General features: G+C 38.0%; 1 protein-coding gene across 5 annotated transcripts in view; it reads left to right on the top strand.

The window, feature by feature from the left end:
- KCNT2 (potassium sodium-activated channel subfamily T member 2) overlaps positions 1 to 14,197 on the top strand; it is a 373,164-nt gene that overhangs the window by 21,336 nt on the left and 337,631 nt on the right. Inside the window, exon 2 of one of the 5 annotated variants that reach the window (XM_082425467.1) lies at positions 6,479 to 6,536. The exons of the other annotated variants lie outside the window; for them this stretch is intronic. The gene's annotated coding sequence lies outside the window, so the exon portion shown is untranslated. The remainder of the gene's footprint in view (positions 1 to 6,478; positions 6,537 to 14,197) is intronic. 5 annotated transcript variants of the gene reach the window in all.

The raw sequence follows: 14,197 nt of genomic DNA on the forward strand, positions 1-14,197 counted from the left end.
TATATATGTGTTAGCATACGGTATTTGTTTTTCTCTTTCTGACTTACTTCACTCTGTATGACAGACTCTAGGTCCATCCACCTCACTACAGATAACTCAATTTCGTTTCTTTTTAAGGCTGAGTAATATTCTATTGTATATATGTGCCACATTTTCTTTATCCATTCATCTGTTGATGGACACTTAGGTTGCTTCCATGTCCTGGCTATTGTAAATAGAGCTGCAGTGAACATTTTGGTACATGACTCCTTTTGAATTATGGTTTTCTCAGGGTATATTCAGAGTAGTGGGATTGCTGGGTCATATAGTAGTTCTATTTTTCTTTTTTTAACGAACCTCCATACTGTTCTCCATAGTGGCTGTATCAATTTACATTCCCACCAACAGTGCAAGAGGGTTCCCTTTTCTCCACACCCTCTCCAGCATTTATTGTTTGTAGATTTTTTGATAATGGCCATTCTGACAGGTGTGAGATGATATCTCATTGTAGTTTTGATTTGCATTTCTCTAATGATTAATGATGTTGAGCATTCTTTCATGTGTTTGTTGGCAATCTGTATATCTTCTTTGGAGAAATGTCTATTTAGGTCTTCTGCCCATTTTTGGATTGGGTTGTTTGTTTTTTTGATATTGAGCTGCATGAGCTGCTTGTAAATTTTGGAGATTAATCCTTTGTCAGTTGCTTCATTTGCAGATATTTTCTCCCATTCTGAGGGTTGTCTTCATCTTGTTTATGGTTTCCTTTGCTGTGCAAAAGCTTTTAAGTTTCGTTAGGTCCCATTTGTTTATTTTTTTAAAATTTCCATTTCTCTAGGAGATGAGTCAAAAAGGATCTTGCTGTGATTTATGTCATAGAGTGTTCTGCCTATGTTGTCCTCTAAGAGTTTGATAGTGTCTGGCCTTACATTTAGGTCTTTAATCCATTTTGAGTTTATTTTTGTGTATGGTGTTAGGGAGTGTACTAATTTCATTCTTTTACATGTAGCTGTCCAGTTTTCCCAGCACCACTTATTGAATAGAGTGTCTTGTCTCCACTGTATATCCTTGCCTCCTTTGTCATAGATTAGTTGACCATAGGTGCATGGGTTTATCTCTGGGCTTTCTATCCTGTTTCATTGATCTATATTTCTGTTTTTGTGCCAGTCCCATATTGTCTTGATTACTGTAGCTTTATAGTATACTCTGAAGTCGGGGAGTCTGATTCATCCAGCTCCGGTTTTTTCCCTCAAGACTGCTTTGGCTAATCAGGGTCTTTTTTGTCTCCATACAAATTTTAAGATTTTTTTTTTCTAGTTCTGTAAAAAATGCCACTGGTAATTTGATAGGGATTGCATTGAATCTGTAGATTGCTTTGGGTACTATAGTCATTTTCACAATATTGATTCTTCCAATCGAAGAACATGGTATGTCTCTCCATCTGTTGGTTAAATTTTTATTTTCTTTCATCAGTGTCTTATGGTTTTCTGCAGACAGGTCTTTTGTCTCCTTAGGAAGGTTTATTCCTAGGTATTTTATTCTTTTTGTTGCAATGGTAAATGAGAGTGTTTCCTTAATTTCTCTTTCAGATTTTTCATCATTAGTATACAGGAATGCAAGAGATTTCTGTGCATTAATTTTGTATCCTGCAGCTTTACCAAATTCATTGATTAGCTCTAGTAGTTTTCTGGTGACATCTTTCAGATTCTCTGTGTATAGTATCATGTCATCTGCAAACAGTGACAGTTTTACTTCTTCTTTTCCAATTTGTATTCCTTTTATTTCTTTTTCTTCTCTGATTACCGTGGCTAGGACTTCCAAAACTATGTTGAACAGTAGTGGGAAGAGTGGAAATCCTTGTCTTCTTCCTGATCTTAGAGGAAATGCTTTCAGTTTTTCACCATTGAGAATGATGTTTGCTGTGGGTTTGTCGTATATGGCCTTTATTATGTTGAGGTAGTTTCCCTCTATGCCTACTTTCTGGAGAGTTTTTATCATAAATGGGTGTTGAATTTTGTCAAAAGCTTTTTCTACATCTATTGAGATGATCATATGGTTTTTATTCTTTAGTTTTTTAATATGGTGTATCACATTGATTGATTTGCGTATATTGAAGAATCCTTGCATCCCTGGGATAAATCCCACTTGATCATGGTGTGTGATCCTTTTAATGTGTTGTTGGATTCTGTTTGCTAGTATTTTGTTGAGGATTTTTGCATCTATATTCATCAGTGATATTGGTCTGTAATTTTCTTTTTTTGTAGTATCTTTGTCTGGTTTTGGTATCAGGGTGATGGTGGCCTCATAGAATGAGTTTGGGAGTTTTCCTTCCTCTGTAGGTTTTTGGAAGAGTTTGAGAAGGATGGATGTTAGCTCTTCCGTAAATGTTTGATAGGATTCACCTGTGAAGCCGTCTGGTCCTGAACTTTTGTTTGTTGGATGATTTTTTTTTTTATTCATTTTTTTTTTTGGCTGTGTTGGGTCTTCGTTTCTGTGCGAGGGCTTTCTCCAGTTGTGGCAAGCAGGGGCCACTCTTCATCACGGTGCGTGGGCCTCTCACTATCGTGGCCTTTCTTGTTGCGGAGCACAGACTCCAGACGCGCCGGCTCAGTAGTTGTGGCTCACGGCCCTAGTTGCTCCGTGGCATGTGGGATCTTCCCAGAGCAGGGTTCGAACCCGTGTCCCCTGCATTAGCAGGCAGATTCTCAACCACTGCGCCACCAGGGAAGCCCCCTGTTGGAAGATTTTTAATCACAGTTTCAATTTCATTACTTGTGATTGGTCTGTTCATATTTTCTATTTCTTCCTGGTTCAGTCTTAGAAGATTATACCTTTGTAAGAATTTGTCCATTTCTTCCAGGTTGTCCATTTTTTTGGCATAGAGTTGCTTGTAGTAGTCTCTTAGGATACTTCGTATTTCTGCAGTCTCTGTTGTAACTTCTCCTTTTTCATTTCTAATTTTATTGATTTGAGTCCTCTCCCTCTTTTTCTTGATGAGTCTGGCTAATGGTTTATCAATTTTGTTTATCTTCTCAAAGAACCAGCTGATAGTTTTATTGATCTTTGCTATTGTTTTCTTTGTTTCTATTTCATTTATTTCTGCTCTGCTCTTTATGATTTCTTTCCTTCGGTTACCTTTGGGTTTTGTTTGTTTTTCTTTCTCTAGTTCCCTTAGGTGTAAGTTTAGATTGTTTATTTGAGATTTTTCTTGTTTCTTGAGGTAGGCTTGTACTGCTATAAACTTCCCTCTTAGAACTGCTTTTGCTGAATCCCATAGGTTTTAGATCATCGTGTTTTTGTTGTCAGTTGTCTCTAGGTATTTTTTGATTTCCTTTTTGATTTCTTCAGTGATCTCTTGGTTATTTAGTAACATATTGTTTAGCCTCCATGTATTTGTGTTTTTTACGATTTTTTCCCGTGTAATTGATTTCTAATCTCATAGCGTTGTGGTCAGAAAAGATGCTTGATATGATTTCAATTTTCTTAAATTCACTGAGGCTTGATTTGTCACCCAAGATGTGATCTATCCTGGAGAATGTTCCGTGTGCACTTGATAAGAAAGTGTAATCTGCTGTTTTTGGATGGAATGTCCTATAAATATTAATTAAATCTGTGTGGTCTATTGTGTCATTTAAAGCTTGTGTTTCCTTAGTAATTTTCTGTTTGGATGATCTGTCCATTGGTGTAAGTGAGGTGTTAAATTCCTCCACTATTACTGTGTTACTGTCGATTTCCACTTTTATAGCTGTTAGCAGTTGCCTTATGTATTGAGGTGCTCCTATGTTGGGTGCATATATATTTATATTTGTTATATCTTCTACTTGGATTGATTCCTTTTCATTATGTAGTGTCCTTCCTTGTCTCTTGTAACATTCTTTATTTTAAAGTCTATTTTATCTGATATGAGTCTTGCTACTCCAGCTTTCTTTTGATTTCCATTTGCATGGAATATCTTTTTCCATCCCCTCACTTTCAGTCTGTATGTGTCCCTAGGTGTGAAGTGGGTCTCTTGTAGACAGCATATATATGGGTCTTGTTTTTGTATCCATTCAGCAAGCCTGTGTCTTTTGGTTGGAGCATTTAATCCATTCATGTTTAAGGTAATTATTGATACGTATGTTCCTATTACCATTTTCTTAATTGTTTTGGGTTTGTTTTTGTAGGTTCTTTTCTTCTCTTGTGTTTCCCACTTAGAGAAGTTCCTTTAGCATTTGTTGTAGAGTGGTTTGGTGATGCTGAATTCTCTTAGCTTTTGCTTGTCTGTAAAGCTTTTGATTTCTCTGTCAAGTCTGAATGAGATCCTTGCTGGGTAGAGTAATCTTGGTTGTAGGTTTTTCCCTTTCTTTACTTTAAATATATCATGCCACTCCCTTCTGGCTTATAGAGTTTCTGCTTAGAAATCAGCTGTTAACCTCATGGGAGTTCCCTTGTATATATTTGTTGTTTTTTCCTTGTTGCTTTCAATAAGTTTTCTTTGTCCTTAATTTTTGTCAATTTGATTACTATGTGTCTTGGTGTGTTTCTCCTTGGGTTTATCCTGCCTGGGACTCTCTGCACTTCCTGTACTTGGGTGGCTATTTCCTTTCCCATGTTAGGGAAGTTTTTTGACTGTAATCTCTTCAAATATTTTCTTGGTTCCTTTCTGTCTCTCTTCTCCTTCTGCGACCCCTGTAATGCAAATGTTGTTGCGTTTAATGTTTTCCCAGAGGTCTCTTAGGCTGTCTTCAATTCTTTTCATTCTTTTTTCTTTATTCTGTTCTGCAGAATTCCACCATTCTGTCTTCCACATCACTTATCTATTCTCTGCCTCAGTTGTTCTGCTATTGATTCCTTCTAGTGTACTTTTCATTTCAGATATTGTATTGTTCATCTCTGCTTTTGTATTGTTCATCTCTGTTTGTTTGTTCTTTAGTTCTTGTAGGTCTTTGTTAAATATTTCTTGTATCTTCTCGATCTTTGCCGCCATTCTTTTTCTGAGGTCCTGGATCATCTTCACTATAATTATTCTGAATTCTTTTTCTTGAGGGTTGCCTATCTCCAGTTCATTTAATTTTTTTTCTGGGGTTTTATCTTGTTCCTTCATCTGGTACATAGCCCTCTGCCTTTTCATCTTGTTTGTCTTTCTGTGAATGTGGTTTTTGTTTCCCAGGCTGCAGGATTGTAGTTCTTCTTACTTCTGCTGTCTGTCCTCTCGAAGATACAGTTTTGTCAACTGCTATTTTCACTTAACATATTGTTAAGTAGATCTAATTATATCTGTTAAGTGAAGTGTATCTTTAAGTAGATTCCTGAAATGAGATTATTTATGATTGTGTAGTATTCCATGATATGAGTGTATAATATTTATTTAATTTGTATTGTTATTAGGCTTTAGGTTGCTTTCGTGCTGATATTTCACATTCTTGTCTCTAAACATTTGTAAGCATTTCTAAGGCCTTGCTGTTGATTTTCCTAAAATAAATTCCTAAATGTGGAATTACCATGTCAATTTTAAAGCTTTTAATGTGTATTTCCATACTGTACTCTAGAAATATGTTTCAGTTTCTAGATACAGTAATTATTAATTAGTGCCCATAACTATGCAGGTGTTAGATCATTGTAAAAAAGAAGTTTATAACATGGTTGCCTAGGGAGTGCTATATTAGTCTTTTCTACATTCCTTGGGTATCATCCTTGTCTCATTATATATATTTACTTTCCTTATGTATTTTTCTTATATCATCATACGTGCATATTATTGGCAAAACAAAAGCAAAGAAGAAAAAAACAAGGAAATTGACACGTCAGTGCATGTGTTAGGAATAACAATAAAAGTTACTGCTTTTATGAAATTTCAAAATGCTTACAATAAGATAATGCTTTTGCTTGCTAGTAAAATCTCTATTTTGCTCTGTGCTGGTAGCAACAAAAAGAAAGGGAAAAGATGAACAAATCACACATAGACCTTGACTGCTAGGAAAAGCTAATGATGTAAATGAATAATAGTAAGATTTTTATTATTTCAAGTAAATCATCACATTTAAGGCATACTATTCCCAAAACAATAGGGCAGCAGCTTTCTGTTTTAAATGTTTTATTTTTTTCCCTGTTTTTTGTTTTCCTGCATATTTCATCCCCATTCAAGTACTATTTAATTCACATTCACATTGAACTATAAAAGCTGAGATATTCAAAAGCCACTCACTCTTGGGAATTCCCTGGCGGTCCAGTGTTTAGGACTCCATGGTTCCACTGCCAGTGGCCCGGGTTCAATCCCTGGTCGGGAATCTAAGATCTCGCATGCCTCATGGCATGGCCAAGAAAAGAAAAAAAAGCCACTCACTCTTGAAATAGTAGTTAGTAACTGTGTGGTCTTGGGCAATTATTTAATCTCTGTAGTTTTCAGAGTCCTCAACTATAAAATGAGGGTAATAATCTTACTGCCTTTGGGAGTGAGATAAAGTAGCTTTGAAAAAAGCTGAATCTTGATAGTGAAAGTTTATTGCTGTCTTTTGTTTCCTAGGTTTTGAGTCTATTTTAACAAAATATGGTGATTGTGCTTTGGAGAGTCAAGCTCCAAGGTGAGGATTTCTTTCTTTCATTAGTCACAGACAATGAGACTTTTGTTCTTCCATGAGCACTTATTAAATACTGCAGTTAAGAGATCAAGGGAAGGACCTGTGAAAAATATATAGTTTGTTATGGTGAGATATAGTGGAAGAAATTGTAAATTGTACTACTTACTGTTTAAAAATTTTTTTTTCCTCAATTTTTATTTTAGTAGCTGTCTTGACTATTTTCCTTTGGCTGTATATTTCTCTCCACTTGTCTTCCTAGAAACTTAAGCAGAATTCCATTATGGAATCTTGAAGCCAAGTAATTTCACCCTGAGTCCCAAGGTTCCTGTTCTAGCAAAGCCTATCAATTTACTATTAACAAAAAATTCAGTTAGGGAAAAAAGGCAGGATTTTCCTTTTGACAACAGTATTTCTAGTCACGGCAATGTTTGGTGATATACTTTTCTGGGAATATGTTCATTCATCTGTATTCTCTTTGTCTTATCCCCACACTCTGCTGATTTAACTGTGCAGACACTGTCCTCTCTGCTAACCCTACTTTCTTCGGATTCTTCTGGAATTCTTGCACCATCATAAATACATTTTCTTATGCACTCAATATTTTTCAAAGAGAGTCCACTGCATCTGCTTATATTATTTTATTTTTAAAAACTTTTATCGGAGTACAGTTGATTTACAATGTTGTGTTAGTTTCCCGTGTACAGCAAAGTGAATCAGTTATACATATACATATATCCACTCTTTTTTGGATTTCCCAAATAGGCCATTACAGAGTATTGAGAAGAGTTCCCTGTGCTATACAGCAGGTTCTTATTAGTTATCCATTTTATATATAGTAGTGTGTATATGTCAATCCCAGTCTCCCAGTTTATCCCTCCCCCCTCTTATCCCCTGGTAACCGTAAGTTTGTTTTCTACATCTGTGACTCTACTTCTGTTTTGTAAGTTCATTTGTACCCTTTTTTTTAGATTCTACATATAAACGTTATCATATGATATTTGTCTTTTTGTGACTTACTTCACTCAATATCTAGGTCCATCCATGATGCTGCATCTGCTTATTTTAAATCTTTTTTTTTTAAATAAATTTATTTATTTATTGGCTGCGTTGGGTCTTCGTTGCTGTGCATGGGCTTTCTCTAGTTGCAGCAAGTGGGGGCTGCTCTTCATTGCGGTGAGCGGGCTTCTCATTGCGGTGGCTTCTCTTGTTGCAGAGCACGGGCTTTAGGCGCACGGGCTTCAGTAGTTGTGGCACGTGGGCTCAGTAGTTGTGACTTGCGGGCTCTAGAGCACAGACTCAGTAGTAGTGGCGCACTGGCTTACTTGCTTCGCGGCATGTGGGATCTTCCCTGACCAGGGCTTGAACCCGTGTCCCCTGCATTGGCAGGTGGATTCTTAACCACCGCGCCACCAGGGAAGTCCACATCTGCTTATTTTAATAGGAATCAAGCTGTAACGTGAACATCTTTTCCATGAAAACTGCCCATTTTCACGCTGTTCCCCACATACCACAGGTCTGGGGGTGTGTTGCTGACCTTATAAATTATAGACCATTACATCTCCGTATCTTTGAGGTGCATTTTTTTTATTATGACCTTTGTTTTTTCCTCGTCACTGTGTTCTCCCAACTTTTAGTGGTTCTTTCACAGTCATGGAGGGTGTGGGTACAGCTTCCGTTTTTTCTTCTCATCCCAGATTCTGCTATTCCCCTTTTCAGTTTCCTTACCTTAGTGAACGACCCCTTTGGGATCTTGCCTCTGTGGTTCCTTTATTTTGATGACTTTCACGTCCAGCTTTCTTCAGCATCCTCTTGTAAGGCTGGACCCTCCTGTGACCAGAATTGCTTTATTTCTGGGAACATACCCTGCAACCTCCCACTGTATGACTTCTTGTCCCTGCAGCCCTCATGTCTTCACTGGCACCAAACTGATTGACTTTCACCTGTCAGCAAGAGCTTCAGTCCCTTTCCACTCCACTTCCAGGATTCTCGCCATTCATTTCTAGCCTCTGATTTTCTTTTCTGCCTCTTATTTACCCTCCACTTCCTGTACTTCTTTTTGTCTTACTGCTCCACTGACACTTCTCTTAGAGTTTCTGATCATCTTTATTATGCCAGATCCAATGAACAGTTTTCTCTGTTTCTCCTCTTCTTCTTTTTTGATATCTCTTTCTCTCTCTCTCTTTTTTTTTTTTTTTTAATTTTTCTTTTGGGCAGCACCATGCCACTTGTGGGATCTTAGTTCCCTGACCAGGGATTGAACCTGGGCCCTGGCAGTGAAAGTACAGTGTCCTAACCACTGGACCACCAGGGAATTCCCAAAACCTCCTTCTCCTGATTTCTACAACATCATTCTCCTTCAGTTTATGTCCTGTATGTTCTTTCTTAGTTCTCCTTTATAGGTTTTCCTTTCTTTTACTTACTCCTAAAAATTATGGTTTACCAAGGGCCCTTTCTTGGTGTTTTGCTCTCTTCACTTCTTACCTCTTTCTAGTTCATTTCACTCAAATTTTAGTAACTTTAATGATGCATTGATGATTTCCAAATCTCTATATTTGTCTTGCTCCTTTATCTAAATTTATATATACCTAAAATTATATTTACCTTTTCCCACTGAACGTCTTTGCATAGCTGACATTCAAGAGACACCTCAGTGTAGAGTATCCAAAATTAATTTTGTCTCTTTACAACTATCTCTTCTCTGGTATTTTGTTTTGGGGGAATGGTAGCAATACACAACCAGTTGCCCAAACCAGGAGCATGAAATTCTACCTAAACCTTGGTTTAGTGTGGATCTCACTGATTCAGCTCATAGACGGCTCATGTAAATGTCTCCATTTTCGTTCTTACTTCTATAATGGATGCGGTCATCCTTCTCATCTAGACCATTGAGAGTTGTCTTAATTTTTTTGCCTCAGGGTTTCCATCTCTGGCTGATGTCTGAGAGCTCCTCTGTCTGGAAGGAGTGACCACCTCCAGAGACATTGCACTCCACCCACACCCTGCCACCCAGCCATATTTTTGACCAGCCATTACTTACTTATTAGCCTTTGTCTCAGCATTTTTAGGAAGACTTTCTTTTCTATAGATCTCTATTCTCATAATCCTCTATATTTTACTCTTTCCCAACCTTCATCAAACTTTATTCTACTTTTTTTTCTAGTTTGGATAAGCTTATGCAGCTTAAGCATGCAATGATGGATCACTGCAAAGTAAATGATGTGGTGAGAACACAATTCAGAGTGCTGGGTCTTTGAACCAAGCCCAGTCCAAGATGCCCTGTCTTGAGTGTTTGTTAGAGGTACTAAGATAGTGGTCAGGACTGAAGAAACTGGGAACTTGACCTTCTTTGGTAAGGCAGCTTGCACAATTTGCCCTCTGTCCTTCTACCTAATCCCCCAAATCCTCTCAAATCTCAGCTTCACTTTTGCAGATTCACTTTGCCTGTTTGCATAAAAAGGAAAGTAACTCTTTTTGTTTAATACAGAAGGTGCCCACATTAGATATTGCATTTTTGTTGTTGGTGGTGGTTTTTATCAAAGTGAAGTATATAGTTGACTTACGATTTTGTGCTAGTTTCAGGTGTACCTTAAAGTGACTTAGTTATGATTTTCAGGTCATTACAAGATATTGAATGTAGTTCCCTGTACTATACTGTAGATCCTTGTGAGTTACCTATTTTATGTTATAGTAGTGTCTGTTAATCCCATACTCCTAATGTATCTCTGCCTCTCTCCCTCTCCCCTTTGGTAACCATAAATTTGTTTTCTATGTCTGTGAGTCTGTTTCTGTTTTGTAAATAGATTCATTTGTATTCTTTTTTAGATTCCACATATAAGTGATATCATGTAATATTTGTCTCTCCTTGTCTGACTTACTTCACTCAGTATGACAATCTCTAGGTCCATTCATGTAGCTGCAAATGGCATTATTTCATTCCTCTTTATGACTGAGTAATATTCCATTGTATATATGCCACATCGTCTTAAACCAGTTGTCTGCTGATGGTCACTTGGGTTGTTTCTACGTCTTGGCTATTGTATATAGTGCTGCTATGAACATTGGGGTGTAAGACCTTGCATTTTTAACCCATGACAATAATTATACATTATCAGAAGTTATAATTTATTTCTTACCATATTGAGTCTAAAGAGAGAGCTTAAAATGTCAGATAGGGTGATGTGCCTTTTCCTTGTGTTTTCCCACCAAATTTCCTCCCTCACATTTTTTAAAGTTTAAGATAACATACAAATTTAAAGTAATAAATAGATAAATAGATAAAAGAATGCAGTGCCTTTGTAAGCAAATGGATTTGGGAAGTTACAAAAATGAAATACTTAGGAAAAATATCTCCTGCTTCCCACTCCCTAAATATGTAAAAACAATTTTTCTATTATATAAAAAAGAGAAGCACTGCAACCTAATCTGTATTTTCTTGCCACAGATTAGCATTTATGTGATCTTATGCTAAGCCTTTGTGATATTAATAGCTAAAAATGCTAAAAAGATTGTATTCCATATAGACCGATGTTTAAATGTTTAATCTGTTTTAAAATCTTGCTTGTTTTATAAATAGCTGTAGTTGCTGTAATTCCTTGAGAATAAATGACCTGGTTTTGAAAAAGTGTTTTTATCAAAATACATGTACATTGTTCAAAAAGTCAGCAGTTATCCTAAGGCTTAGAATAAGAAAACAAGACCAACAAAAACAGTTGGCCCGGGACTTCCCTGGTGGCACAGTGGTTAAGAATCCGCCTGCCAATTCAGGGGACACGGGTTCGAATCCTGGTCCGGGAAGATCCCACATGCCACGGAGCAACTAAGCCCATGCACCATAGCTACTGAGCCTGCGCTCTAGAGCCCCCGAGCCACAAGTACTGAGCTCGTGCGCCCAGAACCCGTGCTCTGTCTGCAGCAAGAGATGCCACCACAGTGAGAAGCCCGTGTGCCTAGAGCCCGCACACCACGATGAAAAGTAGCCCCCGCTGGCCGCAACTAGAGAAAGCCCGCGGGAAGCAACGAAGACCCAACACAGCCAAAAATAAATAAATAAATAAATAAATTTATTAAAACAAAACATTTGGCCCCTGCCATCATGTTATCAACCCTTCCATGGTTTACCTTTCAGACAGAAACACTTTTCAGTTTTTTATCTGTTTCTTCTATAGAGTTTTTAACTCACTGTAGTATATTTCTTAGCTTTTCAATTTCAGGCAGTATTTGTTGACTTCCTTCTATAGAAGATGAGGAGTTAGAAGTCCAATTACACCACCACCACACACACCTTCCACTCCCCATCCCCCCACTATAGTCCTGCTTGCTTAGGGGATGCCAAGGATGTGTATTTTACGACTATTGAAATATTGCTCAGAGCTGAGTAATGTAGTAATGTATTAGGATTAAATTTTTCTTATTCAGATTTTTTGCTTCTTAGGAGTTTAATCATTTTCATTTTTTGGGTTTGTTTGTTTGTTTGCCTAGTTTTCCCATAATACTCTAGCAGAACTATATATAAAGGCTTTCTCAGTGTGGTCAAACACATCAAGGATTGTATCAGTCAGGATGGTTCAAATTGTGCTAAGGTCAGAAACAGCCTCAAATCCTCACTTGTTCTCTGTGGAGTTACTCAGGTACCCCTTGCCCTCCCACTGAACCATCTCCATGCTTCATTCTGGACTCAACTCTTTCGGCTTCTTTATCACTTTCTCTCTGTTGATCTGGGACTTCAGTTCATCATTACTCCATCATCTTGGGGGTTCTCCTCATTTTCTCATATTGGAGTCTCCTATTTTCTAAGTTTGTTTACTCTTTTCTGTTGGTGGAATACATCGTCCAGAAGCCTCCTGAGAAAGGGTATTTAAAAGGAAAGATTTTGAGTTTGGACATGTCTAAATATATTGCTATTCTACTATTACATGTGACTAAATACAAAATTTATTTTGGAAACTTATTTCCTTTTAGAATTTGGAAGGAACTGTTCCACTGTCTGTTATTCTCTTGTGCTGCTGTTGAGAACCCCATGATCATTTGAATGTCACTCACTTCTAGGTATTGAAAACTTTCATCTCCATTCTTCTGATAGTTCATGATGACGTACCTCGGTGTAGGTCTTTTTATTATTACATTTCATTAATTTAGTAGTGAATGACCAAGAATTAACTGGAAGCTCTATGAATGGATGGGATTTGTTGCCTGTGGACTTTACTGGGGATGATATGGAGAGGAGCTGACTGTTTCTTTGTCATTGTCCCCTTCACCCCCCCAGCCCCTGCCCCCATCTGTAGTTCTTACCTCCTGGGCTAGTTTGTCCAGATTTGAATCCTCTAAATCTTGGAAAAGAAGTCATTTATACATTAACTTACAATAGCAGCCTTTAGCATAAGCCCCCTGTCTTGGACAGTGCCACCTCCCTCCCCACTTTCTGTTCTCCCTGGTCTACCTTCGTCCATCCTGGTCTAACCTCTTTCATCGTCCAGTGTTCTGGGGGTCAGGGAATGATATTTGCCTAATTGTGTGTGATGGAGCAGGGGATGTTGGTACTAATAGACCTTTTCTCACCAGCCCTTCCTCTACTCCCAAGGTTCCCACTTCCCAGTAACTTGGTCTTCCAGGTACAAAGGTGCTTCTCGTCCTTCTGTGTTATCTAACATCTGTGTCAATTCCGGAGCCGTTTCAGTTGACTCGTTTTTCTGCTAATGATGGAGTCTGTAATGACTACTCATTTCTAAATTTTGCTTACAAATGAAAACTTTTTCTAATATCAATCTCTGTGCCTTCAGCTCTGTTCTCTTCTATCAGTGATCTAGGACAGCAAATAAGTAATACATAGCATTAAGTAAAATCTTACAACATCCTGAAAGCAGTGCAGATTACATTTCTCATGGCTTCTTGTCCTTTTTTCCTAATGAGAAAAGTATCCACAAACTCTAAAATAGCACACGTGAGAAGGAAACAAAGAACTTGAACTTCAAAGGATTGTATTTTCTGGTTTCTTTGCATTCCTAGTGACTTTTTTTTGCCTAGTGATTTTGTATTGGATTCCAAACATGGTGAATTCTATCTTTTGAGACAGATATTTTATATTTCTGTGAATATTCTGAGCTTTATCTTGGAATGTTGTTATTTGGAAACTGTTTGATCCTTTCAGGTCTTGCTTTTGAAATTTGTCAGGCAGCCCCAGAGCAGTGCTCAGACTAACGTTTATTATTTCCCACTACTGAGGCAAGACCCTTTGAGTCCTCTAGCCCTGGGCATCCTGAGTTTCTGCAGGCTATTTGGTGTAAGCCTGGGTACAGTTCCTGGCCCTTTGTTCTTGCCAGGCACTGTTACCGCTGGTTCTTTGCCAGCCTTAGTTTCCTGGCATGCATGTGATAATCAGCAGTCAGCTGAGTACTTGAGAATGTCTGCTTATCTCCAGAGTTTTTTCCCTGTGCAGCCCTCTCCTCTCTGGTCCTGAATCCTGTGATTTCTAGCTGCCTTGGTTTTTCCAGACACTTAGCTCTGTCTTCTCAGTTCAGAGGCTGCCAGGCTCCATCTGGATCTTCCTGTCTGTGAGCAACTTTCTCAAAGCAGTTACAGTAAACCGAGGCAACTGTAGGGCTCACCTCGTTTGTTTCTCATCTTTCCGGGAATACCATCCTCTGTTGCCTGAGGTTCATTGCCTTGAA

The sequence above is a fragment of the Balaenoptera physalus genome, assembly GCF_965194825.1.
Source record: "Balaenoptera physalus genome assembly, chromosome: 1".
Lineage (NCBI taxonomy): Eukaryota > Metazoa > Chordata > Mammalia > Artiodactyla > Balaenopteridae > Balaenoptera > Balaenoptera physalus.